General features: G+C 36.2%; 1 protein-coding gene across 3 annotated transcripts in view; it reads right to left on the bottom strand.

Moving 5' to 3' along the window:
* Sntg1 (syntrophin gamma 1) overlaps positions 1-26685 on the bottom strand; it is an 819084-nt gene that overhangs the window by 543724 nt on the left and 248675 nt on the right. For all 3 annotated transcript variants that reach the window (XM_048782887.1, XM_048782889.1, XM_048782888.1), the window contains one exon: positions 24251-24324. The gene's annotated coding sequence lies outside the window, so the exon portion shown is untranslated. The remainder of the gene's footprint in view (positions 1-24250; positions 24325-26685) is intronic.

Raw genomic sequence — 26685 nt, 5'->3', positions numbered from 1 at the left:
ACTGTAGAAATCTGAATAAACTATAGGCTGCGATTACTAATAATGTATTCATATTGGTTCACTAATTTTAACAAATGTATCATACTATTATGTGATTTTATTAATATAGGCAACTTTGTTGGGGGCAGGAAGTACTTGGGGACTCCTTATACTATCTTCTAAATTCTTCTAGAAATCTAAAACTGTAGTAAATATTAAATTATTTTTAAAAAAATCACAGATAAAGGGCTAAGGTAGGCATCATGTATGTTCCCCAACATCGACCTGTTTTTTCTGTTTTCTTTTGAACAGAAGTACATTTATTATGTGTATGAATGGAAATGAATTCAGATATTTACATTGATTCATTGGATGGTCTTTAGAGTCCTTTGGAGTTGAAGAAACTTATTTGATCCAATTACTCAAAATCCTAGTATAAGAAAATTTATAAGAAAAAAGGAAATTCTATAAACTCAGTAGCACTCAATTATTCCTCTAATCCACAAACATAAATTTAAAGCAATCAGTCTGAGTTCAGTTTGCTAGTACAATTCAACCTATTTCAATTTTCTTTGGAGAAAGAGAGATTTCCACCAAGTTATTGTAAAAAAAAATTCATATACATTCCTAGGACAGACAGAAATGTGCAAACTTCAAACTGCATTATTTATTATCTGACACTGGACATGGAGCCTTAAGGCATATGTTAACTATTTAATCCTATAATTACTTGAGAAGTAGTTCCTAATACACTAGATTTTTTTTTGAAAACATAATTGACTAAAGAATGAGCAAGGTGTCCCTTGTTTAGAGAGCATATCATTAAAATGACAGCTGAGTATTACAGCTACATCTCCCGCTGTTAGGAGGAGAATTTCTCCTTGTGACATTTCCCAAGTTTTGGCCCAAGTGTGGAGACTGAGTCTCATCATTATTTTCATAATTAGAGGAGACAAAGTGAATGTCTCTGAATCATGTTTCTCTATACTGCAATTCATGATGGCCTTGGATTTTCTAGTGTCATAATCTTCAGCCATTTAAATTGTTTTTTGGTGAACAATTTACCAGCGTGGTGGTTTAGTGAAGAGACTTCAATACTAAAGTGATTGAGTCAAAAATGTATTTCTAAGTTCTCTTTCCATCTTGTTTTCCTTGGACAAATTATTTTCATTTTGGTGGCTGAGTTCTTTTGCTATAAGTGGAGATACTAATGAAACTGAATTCACAAGGTTGATGAAGGATTTAGAGAACCAATGTAGGTTACGATCTTAGTACAAAGTCTGAAATATATAAGGTATAATGAAAAGATTTGCTGTTATTTTGTCCCACACACTTTCCTAACAAAATTATAGAGGCAAATGAAGATTAAGTATTTAGAATACTCAGAATCTAATGATATAAATACTTATTTGGTGGAAGAGTGTTAGACCCAAAAGAAGTACTTGAATTAATTGGCTCTTATTCTATCCATCACCAAATGTCTCTTACTAAAACCCAAACCAACAGCACAAATTCCCTAGTCTTTAATCCAGTTCTGAATCATTATTCTCCACAGATGCAAGTCTCTGATGAGATTTAAACTACATGTCAGGAGTGTGGGAACTCTGGCTTTGTGCCCTCTGCTATAAAACAAGGCACCCTGAGAGGGCTGGACTGGGTGCTGAGGGAGCAGCTACCATATCCATCCTGGGTTCTAGAACAGTTTTTCTTTCTAATTAATTAATTTGTTTGTTTTAATTAGTTATACATGACAGTAGAATGCATTTACATACTTTGATGTATCATACAGAGATGGGATATAATTTTCTAGAACAGTTTTGTATATGAGAATACCCTGCCCTACCACAGAATACCTGGGGCCTGCAGTCAGCACTGAACAGGTTCTCAGATTCTTCATGTCTCCCAAGGTTGCTCCATCAGAATTGTGGACTCAACTCCTTGTTGGTTGATTTGCTTTTTTATGAGCATTAAGAAGTTAGGTCCTAATCCGCTAGGCTTCAACCATTTTATATACCTAAATAAAGCAAAGAAATCTTCTAAACACTAACATGCGGAGAAAAAACCTTCACTGAGTAGACAGAGGTATTTTTATACAAAAGATTGCATTTCAAATCTAAGCATGATTATACTTTTTTTTTTTGATCCAGAAATCTTAGGTGAGATTATCCTAGCCATGTTCAATAAGAAATCTTTCTATTAGCACATCATATCAAATTTCCACCAAAAATGAAAATAATTTGTTCAGAGTCACAGTGAATGAGTGCTAGCAATAAGACTCTAGCTTAGATTTTTAGCTTTGAAGTCCCTTTTGTTAATCCTGATATTGTGTCTGATCCCATTATAAGATTTGAGCCTGCTTATGATATGTCACCAAAAACTCCAAGATCATAATTTCTTGACTATAGAAAAAATAAAAGATTTTAGGAAAAAGCCTTGGATTGGTTTATTTGCAGCATTTATTGGTCTTCTGAATACCTAAAGCAAAGTTCTACAGACATCAAAAGTTTGTTATAAGTAAATATGGCTCATAAAAGAAATGGACATTTCCTGTCTTTGCTGATGATGATAGTAACTGGCTATAATGATGTATGGCATTACCGTACATGTTCTGCAAGGCCCCTACAGTCAGGGTGCAGATATCCGAAGACTGTGTTGAGGATGGAAAAAAAAATCTAATTCTGATTTTTCTTGCCCTGTGTTGTCTTGTAACAATATTGCCCTTCCAATTTCCAGAGAAATAATCAATCTTGCCCATCTGATTTCCAGAGGAATAATCAACTGCAGCTTAGATCAAGGGTGTATGAAAAACCAAGGTCTGAAAAATCAACTGCTGGCCGAAGAAGCTGACAAAGTGCATTTATTTATACTCTACCCCAAACTTCAGAACTAGAGGATTAAAACTAGGAGTCTACTTTATAATCACTGGCTTCCTCCCAATACTGCCTCCTTCTAAGAGTAAAGTGAGTCTCTGGCCTGGGACTTGTCAGCTGGAGGAACACTGTTTACCACCTTTGCTGTGTGGCATGTGTCTGATGAAGAATGCATTCTAGAAAAAAAGCAAATGTGCAGATACTGAAGTGCATAGAAATAAATATAATGATATTGGTAAGAAAGCAGAAATCTATGGAGCATAACGGGGATTTAATACGGGCTAATTCACAAGTGGCAACTGAAAATATATAAACATACCACTAAAATCAATATATATATAACAGATAGTGTTAAGAAATTTTTTAATATTAGGGACAATATTAAGGTATATCCAGACATAACACCATGTTCAAAGTTTGAAATCAGATGTGGAAAGTAAAGCAACAAATACAATTGAAGATAATGAACAATATCTTTATTGTTCACAATGACAGTTAAAGCCACCATTCTGGGGAGTAATCTGGTAATATAAAAATCAAATAAGTATGTGCAAAGCTCAGGAAACAGGTTCACAGATAAGTATTTTTAAGATGTTCTCCAGCAAGGAAAATGTCTGCAAGCATATCCATCCCAGGTCTTATCCTGTAATGACAAAATTCTAGAAGTGTTAACATTTTATCTCTGGAGAGTAACACGGAGACATTTAAAAATGCAAACAAGTTTTGGTATGGTTTAAATGTGTTCCCATAAAATTCACGTGTTGGAAACTTAATTTGCAAATTCATATGTTGATGGGAACCTGTGGGAGGTGATTAAATGGAACAAGTTCATGAGAGTGTGGCCTCAATGAAAGCATAAGTGGCTTCATAGGAAGAGAAAGAGAATGGAGCCCTTTCACTGTCTTGGTCTTCCCAACCAATGCCCTGCACCATGTTATTATGATCCAGCAAGAAGACCCTGACCAGATGCCAATGCCAGGCTCTTCAATTCATCAGCATCCAAAGTCTAAGAAACAGATTTCTTTTCCTTATAAATCATTCAATATCAGGTACTCAGGTACAGTGACCCAAACCAGATTTCGATAGTATACATATTAATAAGAAAATCTTAAGGAGTATATAACACTGAGTAAAAATACAAATAATTTAAGCACAATATTTAGTAAAATATATGCAAACAGCAAACAAAATTTTTCTTACAAGAACACTTTTGTGCTACTCAGCTTTCTGTAACAAACACCTGAGACAATCGGTATAAGATTAAAAGTTTACTTTGGCTTACAGTTTTCCGTACATGACTGTTGGCCCTGGTGCTTTGGGTCTCTGGTGACATAGCATATCAGAGTGGAAGCATGTGGCAAAGGAGTCATTCACCTCGTGGCCAGGCAGCCAGAGTGAGAAGGGAGCCAGGGTCTCACTATTTCCTCCCAGCTCCCATGACCTGAACATGTCCCAGGGTCCCACTATTTCCTCCCAACTGCACTCCCATGACCTGAACATGTCCCAGCTTGCCTCACCTCTTTGGGCTTGCATACTTCCCAATAGCACCACACTGGCAACAAGTCTTTACACATGCACTTTGGGGATACTTCAGATTCAAACCACAGCATCATGTAGCTGTATGTCTCTGAGCAAGTGTCACATGAATGCTTCATCAAGGGGGCACTGAGCAGACCAATGATGATTTGCTTCACAGACCAAGTAATATAATTAATCCAAACGTTTACAACTAAAGAACGTTAAGAAAAGTATATATGTAAATAAATAATAATCCTTTTGCTGAAGTAGACTCTGCCAATCTCTAGTCTTCAACAAAATAAGCAAAGTAGTAGCATCATAAATTTTGGCTTAGAAGACACACTCCCTTTTTCCCACTTCTATCTCCTCCTATTTATACATTGTGCATTTTCACATCTACTTGCCAGTTTCGACTCAAAAAAACAAACTAACAAACTTTCCTCCTTCCTCTTTGCTCTCTTCTACATAAGAATGAAATTTAAAAATAAGTCTGAAGGAATTTTTATTTAAATAAATTTGTTATGGCCTGAGTAAATCAATACAAGTTATAGGTTATAGATTAGAAAATATAGATTAATAAAATAGTAAGTATAGCCATAGTGACTCCATCTTTATGGTTCCCACATGAAACTGTTATACAAGCTGTTTTTTTTTTTTTTTAAAGAGAGAGAGAGAATTTTTTAATATTTACTTTTTAGTTTTCGGTGGACACAACATCTTTATTTTTTATTTTTATGTGGTGCTGAGGATCGAACCCAGCGCCCCACTCATGCCAGGTGAGCGCGCTACCGCTTGAGCCCCAGCCCCAGCCCCTATAAGCTATTTTTCAAGAAGCATTTAAAAAAATATTTTTCCTGTGCTTCATACACCTGCAAATGTACTGGAATCCGGGATGTACAACCACAGCCGTGTTCAGACTCTGCTCTGATAACTGCTTTTCTCAGCCCTTGTATCCTGCTTTTTTGCAATTCGCAGATTCCATCAGATGTGCTTTTCTTCCTTAAATATTGAAACCACAGACACCCCTTCACACTTCTATCAGAAGGCCACTTGGGCTCTGGCAGACTCGTCTCTGGCTAGAAAAGGATAGACAAAATAAAATTCTTTCATTTGTTTCAAATCCAGTCTTTGTGTGTTTTCTGAGAGGTTGTGCCATATCAACCTAAAATCATGAGGGATATATTCTTCAACCAGCCAGGCTTGGGGTAGTGGTAGGGAGAGTAGATGAAGTCTAACAAAAAGAGGAAAAGATAACTTGAAGGTTGCTTCTAGAGATGTCCTTCATAATCATGATGATTCATTTTTTAACTTTGTGTTTTTCAGTTTTTATACGTTGCATCCTTAGGGTTTCATAAGAATGTTATGTCTTTGAATCTTCTGATTCTAAGACAGTTGCTCAGATAACTTGATATCCAGTTGTTAGCTATAAAAAGTGAATCAAGGTCGTTAACCAGCTCTTCTGACTATGTTGGCAGTGCTTTTTTTTTTTTTCTTGACACTTGCTAGTTCTAAAACTCTTGAGGACATTGGTCATCTCAGGTAAGAGTCCTTGAGATGTTATACAACAGTGGTTCCCTGGGACAAATCCAACTGTAGCTGTGTGGAATGCTAAGGACACTATCAAAAAGGAGAATTTCATATTGAGCTCCAGGAAATCCTGAAATTAACTCCAGTTATACCTTCATATACTCAGACGGAAAGATCTGCATGCAAATTGTTGATATTAAAATCTCACCTCAAGATGTAAGTGGATTACTTTTTCTTTTAAAATTAATGTTTTAATAAATATTTTTTTGTTCATGAATCCTGAGTATTCATGAAAAAATCCACTCACACTTCCTCTACATATGCTTTTGGCTAAACTTATATTTATTTTCTGATTTACATCTTTTCATTACACCTTCACTAATATGAGGTTCTAAAATTTAATAAGGGCCTAATTTAAAATCTTCAGGAAGGCTGTAGATAACAGCTGTTTATTCAGTGGAATAACAAGAAGCAAATGGAAACTCTGAGGTATATTTTTTCCCCCAAGCACTAGTTTGTCATCGTACATTTTTTTTTCTTTTGAGAAATGCAAATCACTTTACTAAATTACTTTCTGTCTCTTAAAATAACACGAGAAAAATGTGGATGGGAGATACCATCACTCAATGTATTTCAAATTGGGAGTCAGAAGGTTTTCATCATTTAGAAAAATGTAGATGTTTTGTTTCAATAATGTATATTCATAGGACTTGTAATATGACTCAGACCAAGTTAAAAAAAAAAAGCCCTCAAATTTCAAAAGATTTTAACCCTTTCTATGTGTTTTATTTATATTGGAAATGAGACAAAGAGCTTAAAGAACAAAAGTGACAAAAGTAGGCCTCCACACCTGACTTCAGTCTGGTGTTCTTATTCTGCAATGTCTCTGCCTCACATATGGTTTGATGGATAGACTGATGTACTCAAATGCATATAAAATCCATTGAAACAGTAAAACAAAAAAATGCATGAGATTTCATTGGAAAGCAAATCTGGCTCCTTCATAGGACTGTATTTTTCTCCCAATGACAGTGCAATCTCATGGGGTATCCCTCCAAGACTGTCATCTCTTTCACCTTTGAATCTTAAATGACATATTAAAGTAATTAGTGATCTATCCGAGGTACTCATTAAATTGTCATCATATATTTTGTTACTGAAGAAAGCATTGATTTCTTATCTTCCAGGTTCACATCACTGAAATTTAAAATTTTATGAGGAAGTTTAGAAAGAGGATGTCTACACCCTTCCAAGCTTCAACAGCACTGAGAATACAATGCTTGTTGATATAATCAATCGGACTGATTCATTTTGGTCAAGGAAGTTCATATTCATATTTAAAGTTCATATTCTATATTCATAGGGTGATCTAGGGCCTTCAGAAATGATTTGAAATAATACAATCACTCTAATTGTTTATGGAGAAGAAGAAATTAATTTGGGAATTGATCAGAGAATCTTAACCGTACAGAAAACCTCCCAAGTAAAACTGAAGACTTGGTATTTTTAAATGCTAGAAATGAGACTTTAAAAAAAATAGATAAGAACAAAATTTGCTTCTCATTATACTAGTTTGTAGATACTTGAGACATAGTAAGGATATGGCTCTTTTATTAATGGGATAGATAAAGAAATACACAATCAAGGAAAAGATATGACTACTTATATTTTTCTTCCAGAAGTCAGCCCATACCTATCCCAATAGACTTTGATCACACAAAACTGCTTTGTTCTTTCTGAAAGGAAAACAAAAACAATCAAACCGGGGAAAGCTTCTTGGAGCTATAGTTCTTTTCTGCAGCATGGAGTGAAGCCCCCGGGAACTCTCCCTTTGGCACTCTCTGTTCAGGCCCTGGGTTGGCTTGCTGGCTCTCAATTGCTCAGGCCACAGTCACCTTCTTAGGTTCTTTTTAGTTTATACATTTTCCTATGGTCATATACTAATGTGCTGAGAGGACAAACAATGAATGGCAATTGTTATCACTGGTCTCATACCAAAAGTAGGTTCCCTTTTATGATTCTGTATCAAAGTACTTGCTTCTAACTTAATTTACAGCCGATTAACCAAAGACAGCAGGGCAGATGATTTGCCTAACTATTTCAAATTGTGCTCCTGTGAATGAGTGAGATAATAGTGATTCACCTGGCATATTGGTACGACCTAAGCAAAGAACCCAATGTTTCAAAATCAGTGTTCATTTGCCAAGCGTTGTTCTCTTTTGTCTTACAGTGTTGCTTCTGGTGAACCAAATGAGAATACAGATTACATTTAAAATAAAACCTGAGTTTCCTCACCATCTCTAAATGAATGTACATCGTACATAGAGTTTGAGATCAGAGAGATTTTTTTTTTTTTTTTTTGTCCCTGGAAAAAAACATCACAGCCTCCTAGAGCAAAAATAAAACAAAAAGCAAATAAAAGCTCAGGCAATACACCTATGAGCTTTAAAGAAATGAATGTTTATGATATATAGCAAGATAGATGAAAAGAGAAAAATACTAAAATAGTAAAATGTAGAGAAGAGCAGCAAAAGAAAAAATAAAATAAGTGCTCATCCAGAAAATACTCTAACCCAGCATTGTTTATTGGCAATGAAAGACAAGCTGTTGGTAGTATAATTGCACCATTCTATCTAAGCCCAATTTGTTCTTATTATATTGTCATTTCAACTTTTTCCTTCATGCTCTCTAGCCACTTTGCTTCATGTCCCCAAAGAGTGAACAGGTGGTTGCTTCCTGTATGGAGCCAGTTGTTCTCCTAGCCCCAAATGACCAACCAGGGTACTTTTGTGATGTGTATAGGATCATGCTGTGTTTGTCAACAGAAAGAGGTAAAATGGCTCACAGTCCTTCTGTAGAAGTGTGTCAAAAGCGTTATTGAAACAATTTACCTCTGGAAGTCACCAGCTGATGTTTTAAGGAAAAAAAAAATTCTGCTATGATACCATTCTTAGGTTTCAAATGAAAAAAGAACACTAGAATGATTACAACATGCCAATTAGTTGTGGCTAATTCGTTTCTTCTTCTTCTTCTTTTTTTGTTTCCCCCTCTCTCCCGAAGAGAAACAATTAGAATCAAGCAGAGTTATGCATTTCTAATTGATTGAATCCAGGTGCAGCGGCACGTGCCTATAATTTCAGTGTCTCTAAAAGCAGAAGATAGCAAGTTCTAGACCAGCCTGAGCAATTTAGTGAGATTCTGCCTCAAAATAAAATTTAAAATGTAGCTACAAAAAAAAAAAATTGATCGTAGAGTCACACCATTACTGATGTTACCAATATTATCAACAGCAGACTTAACACAGAGAAAATATAAATCTAAAATGTAATTCTGAGAGCAGAAAATAGGGAATTTATATTTATTACATTTTATTCTAAACAACTCCCTTGATGAAGGGTGCTAACTATTATAAAGCTGGGTTAATGGATGATTTTTGTACTAGGTATAACATTTTATTCAAAGAAATATAATATTATTCCAAAAGACACAAAATCAGAAAGCTGATCTTCCTCTGTGAAGACAATTCTAAAAATGTGAGCTACTTAAAGACATTGAGTTATAAAATATTCATTTTTGAAACCCAGTAGCTAATATAGTATGTTGCAGATATTTAGTAATACTTGTTGAGTATATTAATGTATGAATCCCAAGTAACTGTTAGTGGTAATTTCATTTTCAATGGAAAAATAAGAATTACCTACAATATGAGCAAATACTTTCTCCTTGTTCACAAAATAACCTTCACTGAAACATGCATTGGAGCAAAATTAATTTAGAAAAACAGAATTTAACTTATTTAGAATTAGGTTTCAAATAAACTTAATTCTTAAATCTGCTACTGAAAGCAATTTGAAATCTTTTTATTTTCATGCTTTTTTGGAAAGGTATTATTTTAGTGTTTAAAATATTCGGTAATCGTAAAAAATTTTCATCTCTTCCCTAATACAATAAATATTTTGTTCTGCTGTGTAAATACCACACGGTCTTAAATGCAAGGAAGAATTGACAGGAGTTCTGGTATGGGTCTACCATTTCCCTGGGTCCCTGGAGTTTGAAAGTTGTTAACTTCCCTTCGGTTCTGGATGGCAATCCCTTACCCATAAAACAATTCAGGGAAAACAAACAAACAAACAAACACAAACACTTAAAAGTGACCAATCACACTGCAGCCCATGTATCACTTGCTTCCTGATATAAAGCATTCATTTTGGTTCTTAACTAATGTATTCTTACAGTGTCCCCTGCATCAGCAGTACTGAGGAACTTACTAGAATTGCAAACACTTGAGCTCCATTCCACAACTACTGAATTAAACACCCTGAACTTGAGGCCCTGAAACCTGTTTCAACAAGACCTCTTGGTAATTCCATTGTGTGCTCAATTTTGAGAACTACAGGTCTATGATATTTAGGAGATAAGGTGCAGTTTGGAGCGTTAGAAGGCCCCTCCATGTAAGTCAGAGAAAAGGACCTTAGGATTTTAGATCAAAAGTCCACCATCCTCAATGAATATCCCCTCTCTTTTTGAGAACCATATTTTGGCCTTCTATAGAGACACAGTAGAGATGAAATACTTGACCATAGGCTACCAAGTTGCTTTGTAACTTGAGTACGCATTATGAATTTGTTTGACCCCCAAAGCCTTATAGATGGGCCAGCACAACAGCATTCCCTTGTCAAATGGAAGTGCATATATCAGTTAGACTCAAGAAGGCTTTAAAATACAAATTAAATTACATGAAGGAAGCAGTTCAAATGCCCAAGGTCTCCAGTGCTGTTTCATGGCCCTCTCCCTCCTAGTTGGCTCCTTTGGCACTGAGTATTTCCCTATAACCAAGTGAGGATAAAAACTCCATCTTATTATGTTGGCGGAACCACATAATAAATAAGTAACATCAAGGAGAGAACTGCTGCAATATTATAATGCCAGACTCAGATTGTCCTGAAGAAAATCATGAAGGAAAATTCTCCCAGTGGTCAAAACTCCATGTGCATTGCTTCCTAGAAGGAGAGATGACCAAATGTGGAAGATTATATTGATTCTCAAGTGGATGAATTGACTTTATGGGGAAGAATTTGAAGGAATGTAACTGGTATCAAGGAGATATGGGAGAGAGACATATGGGTGGAACTCTCTGAGTGAGTATAGAACATAAGGATATTTGTGTCCTTTGTGAAGAATGGCCAACAAGTGCCAGTGTAGGCATAGAGACATGCTAATAATGAGCACTGGACTGCCTATTCTATTGATATCAGCCATTTTCCTTCCCAGCCATTCATGTCATATTCCTTGGCCTGGTCTAAGGTAGCAGAACAGAGAGCTAAGGTGGCTGAGGCAGCAGAAAAGAAGGCTATGTATAGTCAGATGTCTATAGTTGAAGCAATATAGACTTCCACTCACGAAGGCTCATCTAGATACAGCCACTGCTAATATGGCACCATTTCCTGGGTGTATTTGCTGGTTGGTTACATTGGACCTCTTCCATCATGAAAGGGGTAGCACTATGTTCATAGTGGAATGAGCTACTCTACCACGTATAGGTATTAATTTGCCTTCCCAGATTATAGTGCTTCTGTCCAAACGACCATCCACGAACTTCTAAAACATCTCATCAAACATGATAGCATTATATAAACTATTGCTTCCAAACACAGAGCACATTTCATAGTAAAAGAAGTGTGACAAGTTCATGCTTGTGAATTCTCTTGTGAATTCTCTGAAATAATTGCGTGCTGATTTTATAGACCTTTTTAAAAATCATATCAGCTACAAAATGAGACCAAGAATATCATCTACTTAACAAAGCCACTCAAAAAAATTTTTAAAGCAAAATTTTACATACAACATTTAAAAAAATTATTTGTGCTCTTTAAAGTAAAAAAAATGACTGCTTTTGTAAATCCATTCATAAATATTATTGGCTTATTATTTGATAAACACTACATTAAAACATTTTGTACAAGCTCTATTCTTTCCATTGCATTGTGATTTATGTGGGACTTAAGATTCAGAGAGTTTAAGAAACTGTCAAATCAACTGGGGATTTAGCTCTTTAGTAGCCTGCTTGCCTAGCAAGCACAAAGACCTGGATTTGATTCCTGCACTTCCAAAAGAAAAGAAAAACAGTAAAAACTGTCACAGATAGTGAATGGTAGCATCAGAGTTTCCCTAAACAGTGTATCATCAGAGCCATGGTTTGTGACCTGCATATATTTTCTAAACATACTATAAAACTTCATCACCTTATTAGGCACTTGTCATCCTCAAAGAGATCAGTCTCACAAAATGTCACCCCATTGTTTCTTCATTTTTAATCATGATTTTTAAATGTCACAAAAACTGTGGAATTTTATGGAAATTAGTAATTAAAAATCTGAAAAATCACTCATACCTAAATTTTACAAAAAGGATATTTAAATACAAACTGGAGACAATTACATATTTTTTTTGCTCAAAAGATATGTCATTCCAGTTTAACATTTGGAACGCTAATGTATAGTGTTCAAAAAACAATATAAATAATATCAGATGAATGGGTCATGAGAGAAGATATTTTAATTTGGGAGTAAAATGTAGATTAGATTAGATGTAGTAAAACTGAGACATAGTAGATTTCCCCCGATTACCTTAGTAATGATGGTTGCAGAAGAATGGTGGGTGAAAACCTGTTTGTAACAGCTTTGAGAAGGAATAAAATGTGCAGATTTGGAAATGTGGAATATTAACAAGTATACTGAGGAGTTTGATGTTGCAAAAAAACTGACATTTCAGGTTAAAGGTAGAAAGATGAGTAAATAATGTATTTTATTATTTTAATTTTAAGACATAACTGTGTGTTGTGATGGAACTAAAGTAGAACAAGATGAATTAGTAATGATTGGAAAACTAAGATACAATTTCAGGAGCAAGGTGCTCAGGTTACTGAAGGAAAGTGGAATCAATTATACAAGTAAAGAATTTTTGGCTAAGATGGGAGCATACACATTTCACTTAGGCTACCTGAAGAGAGATGGTGAATGTGGAGATAGTTTGGTAGATTTCTTGATTAATAGATAGGGACTGTCCTTTTTATTGTTTTGATTGTTGAAGTAAAGCAAAGCAGGATAACTAGATGTGACAATAAGGGAGAAGATGTACTGAAAGCTGGGGAGAATGAAGATATAAATAGTCAAATCAGGCAAATGATTACTGACAAGTAAATTAGGACAGGTTTTTGGACCATAAATTACAGGTGCCCTTATCAATTTGTTGCTTTCCTGTAGACAAATTCTGCCATTAGGGTAAACTGATATAAATATGATGGATCCCTGTTAAGCTTGTTCTGAGTGAGTTGCATGGAGATAAAGTCAAGGATTAGGGGCACCACAAGATAAATGATTGATGGTTTATGAATCCTCAACAATTTCTGGAGTAACATAATTAAAGTAAATGAATTACTAAGATATGGGGTTATAAAACTGAGATTCTGGAAATGATAGTAGTAGACAATAATAGAACTTAGGGAATGCCCATGGGAATGGGAGACTGTAGACAAATGGAGAAATAGCTAAAAGGAAAGTGGTGAAGAGCTGGAAAGTGGGATGTGGAATTAGTCTTCCATATAAATGCTGAAGCGTTGGAACTACTGAACACGTGTAGGGACATGTGGTTAGTTCTATGCTAAGTTCTGTAGTCAATGAGCAAGAGTGACCCAGGTGTTCCACAGACGATATTATCAAATATGCAGATGAAAAATAGAATCTGAAGATGTGCAAAGCAAAGGAGAAGTAATTTATGAGGAAAGAAAGAGATTAAGCTGTGTGCAAAGAAAAGCAAGGTAAGCACATGTCCACCCCCAGGTCTAGTGTCTCCTGAGCTATAGAAGAGACAACCATCATTTGAGAAGACTAGAGATGAAACATTGTTTCCAATGGATTTCTAGGTTTGAATTAGGCTGAGATAGTAAAGGAACTTGAGGTACTGTTAGGGTCTGTAAACAAGTCAAGATGGCGCCTGGCATTTTGCCAGAGGGAGTGGTTTGTGAAGTAACACCAGCGAGCCATTAAGTGTGGAGATTCCTTATTGGTTGACTGCTGTATCTAGTTTATGTTAATTAAGATAAGCTGTGTGGAATGTATATATACCCCTCCTGTCCTACAATAAAGGGCTCCCATTCCGGCTGTATCAGTGTACACAAGTTGCTCGTCACCTCCCAGGTTAGTTTGCCCAGCCAGCTGGGCTGCGGCAGATGGTGGCCCGTCCGGGGAGCCCCGGGACACTGGGGGGTAAGTGACGAAAAAAAAGCTGCCTGTCCCTAGATAGGGCAAGAGGAAAAATGGCCATTTCAAAAAAATGGAGAGGATTGATGCAGTATGTTTGTGTCTTGTTTTGTCTCAGTATATTGTATTGTCTTTGTGATGAAAATATGGAAGGGGTGTTAAGTAAATTACTAAGGGAAGAAGGCACCCCAGTGGAACCAAGAGCAGTTGGGGCATGTGTTGATAAAAGCCCAGGAACTCTAGTCAGAAAGAAAAAGAAAGTTCAGAAGAAGAAGGATTATCAGGAAAAAAGTTGCAGCAAAAGGCTATTACTAAGTACTTTTCGTTACCGGAGGGTGCATGAATCGGCGTGGTGGCTGCCACATATGAGCCGGTCATGGAGCAGCAAGGACTTTCCAAGTGGCGGCAGCGGGCTCTTCCCCGTCCCCTCCCGGGGAGCAGGACGCCACTGCGAGAGCCCAAATCTAGACCTGACCCGGAGGCACGGTCTCACAGGCTCTTGCTCCCTGTGCCCGGTGGCAGTTTGAGTCGGGGACACTCCCCTTCTGGGGCTGCCCGAGGACGCTGCAGCCTGGCGGAGGACGCACATGGCGCCCCTAAAGTTTGGTCATTTCCAATGTCAATAACTACAATGGTTCTCCCACACCTGGAGGCTAATGAGTAATGAGCACCATTAAGGCCTATTTCAAATGTAAAAAACCTTGAGATAATGTACTAAATTGTTCAGGAGGTTGTTTTCTTAGTGCCTGTTGGAATGCTACAGGATTTTCTTTAGCCAGCATTGCTGGAGTTCCTGCCTTCGTCCCAGTGCCAGTGAGGACGAGAGTGGAAGAATTTCCAGTGTTGCTGAGAACCGGACAAGACTTCGTATCAAGCTAGCTGCCTGCAGAACTTACCTGGACTGTGAACTTACCTGGACTGTGATTTACCTGGACTGTGAGTTAATCTATTGAGACACTGCTTTACCTGGACTGAGACAACAAACTGTAATCTACAACAAATTGTAACTCAGTATCTTTGCTAAGGGTGTCATTGCTGGTATAGTTTTTCCAAGGGCTTCTTGCATGGAGCCATCAATTGGCTTGGTATTGTGACATTTTGTATCCTCCCCTTCTTCTTGTAGCAGATTATTTATGGTGTTTGTGTAAAAACCACTATGGTCATTATTTAAATTAAACAAAAGAGGGAAATGTTAGGGTCTGTAAACAAGTCAAGATGGCACCTAGCATTTTGCCAGAGGGAGTGGTTTGTGAAGTTACACCAGGGAGCCATTAAGTGTGGAGATTCCTTATTGGTTGACTGCTGTATCTAGTTTATGTTAATTAAGATAAGCTGTGTGTAATGTATATATACCCCTCCTGTCCTACAATAAAGGGCTCCCACTCCTGCTGTATCAATCTACATACGCAAGTTGCTCGTCACCCCCCTGGTTAGTTTGCCCAGCCAGCAGGGCTGCGGCAAGGTACCACAGAAGATTTTGATGATGTCAAAATAGAAGTCATAGTTTATAGGATAGTTTAATAGTTTAATAGGGTAGAAGATTAGGACATGGTTGGAGGATGAGTTAGGTTGGGGGTTATGGTCATCTGGGTTAAACAGCGCAAAGTTGTAATTTGGAGCTGGGCATGATTTAGTATTAAGCACCAGTGACTTCAGTTTCAGGAACTTTCAGGAACATTCCTCTGAAGAAACAAATGTATCCATTTGCTCTAGTTTCCCAGTTGTCAGAGATTTATCTTATAGAACATTAATTTCATAGCATTTCTGAGTTCCTTTGTCACTTCAATTGAAAATTTCCAGGAAGAAGAAAAATGATGAGAGATATGGGATGCAGGTATACACCGAGGGGGCAGCGGCTTGTGCTACATGCATCATTACAAGTGGCTGAAACCAGAAGATGTTGCTAAAGGAGATGGGAGAAACCAAGAGAGTCAGAAGCACTTTTTAAGACATGTTTTGTCTTTAAATATGCATGTATCCACACATACATGACCTCACATATAAGAAACTAATTTTTCTTTTTTCTTGAAAAATGCTTCTTGTTACTGTTAGAACAATTTTTATTACTAATATGTTAGGCTATCTATATACATAACTAAAGTGAATTTGATTTAATGACATCTGCACATTTTTTATATATTTCTCTCTTCCAGTTCATTAATAATGTGTTACTTGATGAAAAAATTCATTTTTTTGTAGTCTTCTAAGCCTGCAATATTAAAATTGCTTAGAGTCATGCAGTGAAAATGTTTGGGATTAGTTGATCAATATCTGAGGAGGCAGATTGAGAATTGATCTGCCATTATCTCAGCATATGTCATTGGGAAACGAAATGGAATCATTGCTGAATATTCCCTAAGAGGAAGAAGAGGAGCAGCTTCAGGAGGAGAAAACATGATATACTCTACAATTGGTGCTAATCTCATTGATATGCTGTCCTCTACATCTTCACCTCCTAAGGATTTAGCCTGGGATTCTCACTTTGTAAGTGACACCTCTAAAACACAGTTTATTCATTGATCTCATTTTAGAAAATAATTTCATATTCTCATCCAGATGTCACCACTTGCCCCATTGAATCCTGAAATTATATACTGAAACACACAAATGTAGAATAATTTTGAAATTCTGGCATGGCTTTGTAATAGCATAACAATTCTTACATTGTGTTAACACATTCATTTTAAGGGAACAGTGTCCATTTGATCAATTGGCTTTTTCTCAAAACTATTGATTTTCCTTCAATGAAAGCAATATGTAGAAAATATCAAATTAAACTTTCTAAAATCTAAAAGTTAATATTACATTTCAATATAATATTGAAGATAATGTTACTTTTATATTTACTATCTATTGCTGAGTAATCTAATGGATGACTTTTTGTATCATTTTCTCATATTAATCATTTTTATATGCACACTAGCAATCAATAGTTAAAAACCAAATTTAGAGTCCATTAGCTATTAACAGTTGTATTTGAGTTTGTTTCTTCCTTAAAAACTCAAAATGATAGAATATCTGTTGCTTTAACATGCTAAGTACCAATTTAACTCAACTAAGTTTTAAACGTAATAAGGATATACAGTGTCCAGATGGCATTTCATGAATTTTGCTGATCTCTCTTCTCTATCTAACTGTGGAGGTAGGAACAATGAAAATACAGCCAAAACATTTTGCAGGATATTTCATTTATGCCAAGGAAGGAGTCTGAATGAGAAAAATAATATTAAAAGAGCTCAAGTTCAAGTTTATGTAATAGTCCTTTAGGAAAAGTCAAACAGGATGATCAAGTCCAAAAATTCAGATGCAGTATCTGAAAACAAGGTACAGAGACATAAGTTTTGAAAATGGGGGATATGTAAGAGGAAGATCTGAACCAGGAAGAATTAATTAAAAATAAGGACAATAAACACTAATGATGTTAGTCGGGAGAACACAGTACTGGCAGACTAGTTACAGAATAAACAGGGTGAATTCAAGACCTTCTCTTCCAGAAGGGAAAGTGCTATGGTTTGAATCTTCACTGTCTTCCAAAGTTCTATCTGTTAAAACTTTAGTCCCCAGGGTGGCACTCTCGGAAGACGCTTTTCTCCTTTTGCTTCCTGGCCGTGAGGTGAGCAATCTTGCCATGATGGGCTGTTTCATCACAGGCCCAAAGCAACAGGGTCAATTGAAACCTTCCAAATTCTGAGCCAAAATAAAGTTTTTATTTTTATAAGTTAATTATGTCAAGTAATGTGTTATAGTAACTCAAAGCTAAAATACAGCAAGCAAACAAAAATAATCTAAAATGCTGTCATACAGGAATATACAGTTTTGGCTCCTGAAAAATTTGTCAAAGGTGGCAGGGTTTATGTTTGAGTTTTGTGCAATAGGAAGCCTGTTCCTGTCTTTTCATATATAATTATATATTTTTTAATTAGGGTAAAATTCACATGGCATATAATTGGCCATTTGAAAGGATATAATTTAATGGTACTTAGTAAAGTCATATTATCCTAAATACCACCTCAGCTAGTTGAAAGTTATTTTCTTACATTTTTTTGTGTAGTAAGAGCAGTGAAATCTATCATCAGCAAAGTTTCAGTCACGAAAGTAATCCCTTATAACTGCAAGCTTTATCATCTTCCATTATTTCCCTTTCCTCATACCTTACAATCACCATTCTACTCTCTATTTCTATATATTTGACTTTTTAATATCCTTCATATAAATTAAATCATAATATTTGTCTTTTTGTGTCCATTTCATTTAGTATAATGTCTTTCAGATTTATTACAACTGTTGCAATTGTCAAAATACCCTTATTTTTATGGATCACTAATATTCCATTATCTATACATAGTACTTTTTTTATCCATTCATTCATCAAAGGACACTTTCCTTATCTTGGCTAGTATAAATAATACTGGAATTTATGTAGAAGCAGATATACCTCTACATGTTACTAATTTTATTTCCTTTGGATATGTACGTACCAGAGGACATACGATAATGCTATTTTTACATTTTGGAGATGCCTCCGTACTGTTTCATCACAATAGCTGTAGCAATTTCCATTCCCAGTATCAGTGCAGAAGGGCTTTTATTCTCTATACCCTTGCTGACATTGTTATCTCTTGTCACTGTGAAATTAGCCATGCGAACAATTGCAAGGTATATTTCATTGTAGTTTTGATGCACATTTTTGTGTTGATATGTGATTTTAGTACCTTTCCAGGTACCTGTTAGCCATAGTATACCTTCTTTGTGAAAATTTCCATTCAGGTCTTTTTCTCAGGTTTTAATTGGATTATTTTTTTGCTTTTGAGTTGTAAGAATTCCTTGTGTAAACATGAATATTAACCTCTTGTTATATACATGCTTTGCATTTATTTTCTCTCAATCTATAGGCTTCCTATTCCTTTTCTTGATCATTTCTTTGTTGTACAAAATATTTCTAAGTTCACTATCCCATGTTTACGAATTGGAAGAATTAATATGTTTAAAATGTTCAATACTACCCCAAACCATATATGGAATCAATGCAAGCTCTATAAAAATTCGAATGGCATTTTCACAGAAACAGAAATAAAAATTCTAAATTTCACATGAAATCACAAAAGACTTGATGAGCCAAAGCAGTCTGAATACGAAAAAAGTAAAGGCATCACACTTCCTAAATACAAATTATATTAAAAACTTATAATATTCAAAACAATATGGTACTGGCATGAAAATAGACATATAGATCAAGACATAAACCCAATCATGTATGGTCAAATAATTTATGACAAGGAGACTAAGAAGTCATAATGAGGAAGGGATGGTTTATTCAACAAATGGTGTTGGAAAACCTGGATGAAAAGAAAGAAAAATGCACCCTTATAGCACACAGAGAAATCTGCTCCTCATGAATCATAGACCTAATGTGAGACTTAAACAGTATAATTTATAGAAGTAATCCCAGGAGGAAGCTCCTCTACATTGATTTTTAATGATTGTTTTGGATGTTATGCCAGTTCCTCATGCAACAAAAGCAAAAAATAGAAAAGTAGAAAAAAAAACCATAAAAATAAGAAGTCTTTTAATGAAGGAAAGAAAGACACTTTGAAAGATAGCCATAGAGGGACAATAGCAGGAAGGAAAGATGATATTTAAGGGTGAAACAAAGGCCCAGCTAGATGTGATGAAGAAAGAATAATGATCTGAAATTGGGTGGGAAGGCGGAAAGAGTAGATAGTTATAGCTTATGAACAATTGGAATTTCAAGAAGGGAGGAGCGACCAACCCTAACATTGCATTTTGCATAGAAAGGGAAGATGTTAATAAAGAGTCATCAGTCCCTACTATGGGCCTCTCTGACCAAACAGGGGCCTCTGTGGGTATGGCTGGGTGGACCCAGCACTCTAGCTGCTGCGGTTCCTCGTCTGTGGGAATGCTGGAGGCTGTGCTAAAGAATGACATCTGTACCCAGTAGAGGGGCAGGAAGGGACATTCAAAATGGTCCCCTGACTGCAGGTCATGCTTTATAATCCCGTGGATAGTGTGTACCATCACTAGGAATATTCCAACTGAATGCTAGGGAAGTCTCTAGGGCTGAGTGGATATAAAATGCCACATGAACTCAGTCCACACTCTCAGGGAACCACTGTATTCTTCTATCATTTTGGTTACTGTACTCGAGGGTTCCTCTAACTCTGTTCTACAGCATTATTATAGTCGCCACCATTCAACTTGAAGATATTCATGAAAAGACTTTTTGAGAAATTTCTGTTGTTTTCCTCTGTGGCCAAAGGTATCTGATGGTGTCCTACATATTTTCTTGTGAATCTTCTTCACAGTCAGATACAGATGCATGGGTGGAGTTTTAGTCGGAAGAAGCTGCCAGTGGTCTTCATTTGGACAAAGTTATGCAACTTTCTCTTGACTGAATTACCAAGCTAAAGGCAGCCTAAGTTAATGTGCTCAATAATGAAAGCGATAGTAAGAGCTTCCGGAAAGTCCACTTCTGTTAATGAGGGGATAGAATGGAGAACTATCAGAAGGATTTTTATTTTAAGTATAGCCAGTCTTTGCTCAATGGTAGAAGAAAATCTTTGAAATACACAGAATGCAACTACAGAAATGTTCTCATTAGGTGATCAAATTTTCGAAACATTTATGGGGACCCTATATATTTTTTCATAATAGTAAATCCTGGGGTCCAAATGAGAAACTATAGTGTATTTTGTCAAACCTGCATACAAACAGAAAATAAGCAAAGAACCCAAACATAAGTCAGCACCTTGGATTCTAGGCTCAGGGAATGCATTGCTATTTGCACCCTGACTGGGAGCTGCACCTGCCTTCCCTACAGAAAGCTGATTTGGTCTGAACCAGTAATCAAGGAAGATGGGCAGTGGGTCACAGTCAAAAAAGATTAAGAAAGGTGTCTAGAATATGAAGTCATTGATGGGCTCAAGGCTGAGCTTGGTCACATTTAATCATGGCTATATTTTAATCATGATGAGCAGCACCATCAGCAAAACTAGGAATGGAGACTTTTTACCAGGGAAGTCAACGATTCTATAAAATCACAAACGTGCCTGAAATGACTGGGAATTTGAACAATAATTATGTTGATGAATGCGCCCATAGAAGCTGCACCCAATGAATAATTGCAGTCACATACACAGAAAGACAGACCAGAGAATGACCCATGAAAGTACAACAGAGATGCCCAAATGTCCCTGAAGCACAGAAAAACAGCAAGAACATAAAATCCACCATATTAAGTACTTAAATGACACTAATCTTGCTTTGGCCATAAGAAAAGGCTCAGGAAGTCTGAGATCTCCTCTAGCCAAGCAGAGAGGGCAGCAAGTGCACATCAAGGGCGGGTAGTCCAGCTGTGACGGCTGCTGACAACCTGGTCATGCAGGCTGCTTTTGCTCACGGGACTGATTCCTGTTCAAGTACAGAACAAGCCTAGCTTTTAATGTGAGCAAATATGAGCAGGAATACAACATGGTGAGGCAGAGGTATTTTTAAAGAAGTCTGAGAGAGATCGTTAAATGCATTTGGAGATATTACTAAAATAATAAAATATTAACTACTTTTTGCAATTCCCATAAGACAGTGTTTTTCGAATGGTAAAAGCTACCCTCAAATGAATGTCCCTGACAAATGACCTTTTCCTTTCTTTATGTATAACATGTGCAGTTGTTCTCTCTTATCTGTGGGGAATCTGTTGCAAAACACTTAGTGGATGCCTAAAACTTGGGGTAGTACTAAATCCTGTATATGCTATTTTTCCTACACATGCATACCTATGGTAAAGTTGAATTTATGAATTAGGTATAGTAAGAGATTAAAAAACACTAATGATAGAAAAAATTATGACAATGCTCTGTAATAAATTCAACAGCATCACTACCTTTGTGCTTTGTGGCCATTAGTACATGAAATAGGGTTACTTAGACACAAGCACTGTGATATGCAACCATCAACCAGTTAACCAAGACTGCTAAGCTGCTAAAGGGCAGGTAGTGTTTAACATGAGGATACCCTAGACAGAGAATGAGTCCTGGCCCAGGTGGAATCAACAGGGATAGTTCAAGATTTCATCACGCTATTCAGAACAGCATGCAATTTATAACTGAAGCTTTGTTAATTTCTTGAAATATCAATTTATTATTTTTGAACCACAGTTGACTACAGGCAACTAAAACTATAGAAAGTAAAACATGAAAACACAGAGATGGGGCAACTACCACACTCTTTATTGGGATTCATTCAGAATTTACAATATATGAGCCTTTAAATCTATGTACAATAGGCTTTGTCTGGGAATAAGGTGCAAGCAAATGAGTCAATGTCTTATGCTGAGAAATTTCTCAGTAATTATAGAGCAATAACTTTGCCACTAATGTCTAGCACAACATAAGTTTTTGCCCTCTTTTACCCATTGGGATCTCTATTAAATTTCATTTCTATCATTTGCTCTCCATGTTCTTCACTTAAATTTTCCACCTGGGCTCCCATATGACCTGAGAAACCAAGTAAAGAGCAGGGGTCAAAGAAATAATATTGTTCATTTAGTGTGGTTGGTTTGGAAAACTGAGGAATGGATTCAGACATAAGGAACTTGGCAGGCAGGACAGTTCTAGATTACTCCCATTTCAATGAAAATATTTTTGTTTGTTTGTTTTTGCCCTCATTTATCTGTGGATATCTCTATGAAATTTCATTTGAAGAAAATGCCTAACTATAAAAAAAAGTTCTAGGTATGAACAACCATTTGGAAACTTTGGATATGATCTAACATATACGCCAGAAATGATTCTTTCTGTTTCCTAGGAAACTGTCTCAGAAATTATTAAATTAACTTGATAAAAAAACAATGTTTAAGAATGAAAAAAGAGTATATCTGAGATTCAGTTAATTAGAGATCAAATATAAATTGAAAAAAAGAAGAATCAAACTATTAGCTTTCTATCTCAGTCTGGATTCTACAGTAAGATACAGTAGTGCTTCTGTGCTTCACAGAATATTAAGTAAGCAGAATGACCCTGAGGCCTGATTGAGTGTAACTCCAAGTGCCTTTGGACTTTGCCATAGACCTTGGGACCCTACCCTAGGAGCTCCTTTAAAAGGCATTCTATAAGGATGCACGCAGTACTAAGTTCTATGGTTTTCAATAACACAGAGACGCATACCCAAGGATTCTTGCTAATTTTACATTACATTGTAATGTCATTGACTACACCGATATGTACATAAATAACACTGTTTTCAGTATTAGCTTTTCTTGAAATATAACAGACAATGAGCTTTCTGATTCTCACCAAAGTCCCACTGTAAGTCATGGCACTGCCAGGATAGAAGAACTCAAAAGTACTGTGACAGTATATTAGCAACATACTCCAGCTTTGGAAGTCACGTTCTGCCCTTCTTAACAAATAGCATGTGATTCCTTCCGAAAGCAACACTTATCCCTGGCACAATGTCAGGGACTACCTGGATCTTCTATCTGCTTCAACTGTGCTGACTCACACGACCTTTCTGAAGATATATTTGGTTCATTTTTCTAATATCAAATGTATTCACCCATTGTTCTTAACAAACAAAAGAGAATGTGACAGTTCCCTGGTCTCTGGTGCTGTGAAGCATTTTAGGGAACATTTTTTGCCAAGCCCTTCCTTGCACTGTCATGCCTCCCTTTCTACAGGACTCCACAGCTTGCAGCATCTTATTCTAGCTTCTACCTTAATGAGGAGTCTCTGACCCTGTCCCTGAAAAAGTAGGCTTTTAAGAAAGTAATTAATATTTCTCATTCCTCTAACAAAGCTTCTTAAAGAAACAGTATGCGTTCAAATTAGTTCTTAAAATGCACATTGTGGAAAATTCATTCACATATAGTCGAAGCATGAATAAATGTTAGGTTATGTTCTGAGTGTTGCAATCCTTTTCATACCAGAATATTGAAAGAGAAAATTGTCATTTTCCCCAAACAGATAGAGGCTTCAAAATTTTTAATACCAAAGAAAATAAAATTTTTTTGTAGAAATGTAAAAAATGTGTTATTTTTTTCAATAATTCACACAATATGGCTTTATTGTAAAGTAATGATCTTACTTGAATATAGGTAGAGCAATATTTCCCTTTGTTGTGGTCACTTCTTTGGCAATCTCAACATTCTGGAGAGCGGTCTAGAGGCAGAAATAATAAAAGAAAAAGAGGAAATTCTATGAGCATACCAAATAGAAGAAATGAAATCTATATACTGAAATGTATTCAGTTCACTCATGAGGCAGACATGCATGCTGTATATACTTACTGATATCATGCTGAATTTTCCCACATCTCCTTGTCAATTTCTAGGAATAGCTTAAATCCCTATGAATCATCAAGAGCAGAAATAAGATATTTTCCAAATAGCTAATGTCATAGATTAATTTCTGTGGAACACAGGGTAGGAAATTGGCTTTAAGGGAAATACAAGGGGATATTTGGTAATTGGCCCCAAATTTCACTTGCTAGTAGTTGGCATTTGGATCTAAACTGCGAAAACCAAGGTCTTTAGAATAAGACCTCGATTTTAAATTAGCGATAATATTTAAGAGCCTTCAATGTGTGGAATAGCCTACCGATTTGAAGCCAAGATGTGATGACTTTTTTATGAGACTTAGCTATTAACTCGGTTCTATGTTGGGAGAAGGGATTGACCCTTTCAGAGGTAATGAAGTTTAAGGCCTGAGCTGCAGATTACTCATTCCAAAGGCTAGGATGATGTTTCTGCCTTTGTCACTTAATTTTTAATGATCCCATTTATGTTACTTGTCCTTTCGTGAACTTAATCGTAGTGTTGAAAAAACTCTAATACTTTCATAAAATGTTAGCCAGATGACGTATCTGTCTTTACTATTAAAGTGGTATGTGGGGCTGCATGCATAGGAGTCATTTTGTAACTTAATTGAAAATATACAACATGTTCAGGAGATGATTCTGAGCTTAAATCAGGTTCAGATTCAATCAGATATCTATACATTTTTAAAAATGTCCGCAGAAAAATATGAAGCATAGCCAAGTTGAGAACCCTAAATTAGAAGGAACAGCACTTCTCAGGTATGATAGAAATGATTCTGGCGTAACTTCTGAGGATCCTGCACCCTGGCATAGTCCTTGATTCTGGACTGAGTTTGTGTGACCACCATGAGCTTCCCTTCTGTGATAAGTTTCCATTAGATGACAAAGGGGAGGGGACTTTGTAGCTGTACTATCCCAAATCTGGATTTTTTTTTCCAGTACTAGAGATTGAACTCAGGAGAACTCGACCACTGAGGCACATCCCAAGCCTTATTTTGTATTTAATTTTGAGATGGGGGGTCTCACTGAGTTGCTTAGCACCTCACTGTTGCTGCGGCTGGCTTTGAACTCATGATCCTCCTGTCTTAGCCTCCCAAGCTTTTGGGATTACAGGTGTGTGCCATAGCCCCCCGGCCCAAATCCAGAATTTTCAGTTTACCAATTTGAAGAAAATTATCCTGGGTGGCCTGACTTGATCAGATGGGATCTCTTACAAAGGGTCAGAGAAACATATTGGGACAGATTCTCTTTCTAGCCAGGATGAAGTAAGCAGCAGGTGTTGGGACAAGGCTACATGCCTATGTTTTCTACAACTTAGCAGTTAGGAGCTCAGAGTAAACCTGGACTGGCACATCACAAGAAAGGGGAGACTTCAGTCTTTCAAATACAGATAACCAGATTCTGCTGACAACTTAAATAAGCTCAGTAAAAGACCTTGGGTTCACACCATGAGTGTGATTCAGTATTTTCTTTATTTAAAAGTTTTTTAAAAAATTAGAATTATATTTTAAAGTATTAATTTCACTGCAGTTATGATTGTCTCAACTTCAAATATAAGTTTTTTGTCTTTTTCTATAGTTATTTTTCCATGAACTAATATCTTTAGCCTCCTTCTTTTTTCTTCCTTTATTTTTTTTCTATATACTCATGGGTTTTATTTCTAAATAACCAATATACATCAAACCTCAATGATGGGGAAAAAAAAAAGCCTGCCCATGCATCCCACACCAAGTTTGAGATGTGAAAGTTGTTCCCTAAAGAACAGAATGTTACCCTGAGGCCAGGTGACACATAGTTTCTATGGCTACACAGGGAAATAGATTTTAAAACTGGGTTATAAGATGGCCAAAGTGAGCATTCTCACAAGTGCAGTTAGAAATGAAACTGAAAATCAACAATAAAAGAAGGAAGGAAAAAGCATACATCACTTGGAGAATGAACAATAGGTTACTGAATGATCAATGGGTTATAGAAGACATCAAGGAGGAAATTAAAAAATTCTTAGAGATAAATGAAAACACAGACACAACATATCGGAATCTATGGGACACATTGAAAGCAGTTCTAAGAGGAAAATTCATTGCTTGGAGTTCATTCCTTAAAAAAAGAAAAAACCAACAAATAAATGATCTCATACTTCATCTCAAAATCCTTGAAAAAGAAGAGCAAAACAACAGCAAAAGAAGTAGAAGGCAAGAAATAAT

This window comes from Marmota marmota, unplaced genomic scaffold (genome assembly GCF_001458135.2).
Source record: "Marmota marmota marmota unplaced genomic scaffold, marMar, whole genome shotgun sequence".
In the NCBI taxonomy this organism is placed as follows: domain Eukaryota; kingdom Metazoa; phylum Chordata; class Mammalia; order Rodentia; family Sciuridae; genus Marmota; species Marmota marmota.
Note: the sequence above shows the minus strand (reverse complement) of the source record. Positions and strands in the feature narration are given on the sequence as shown.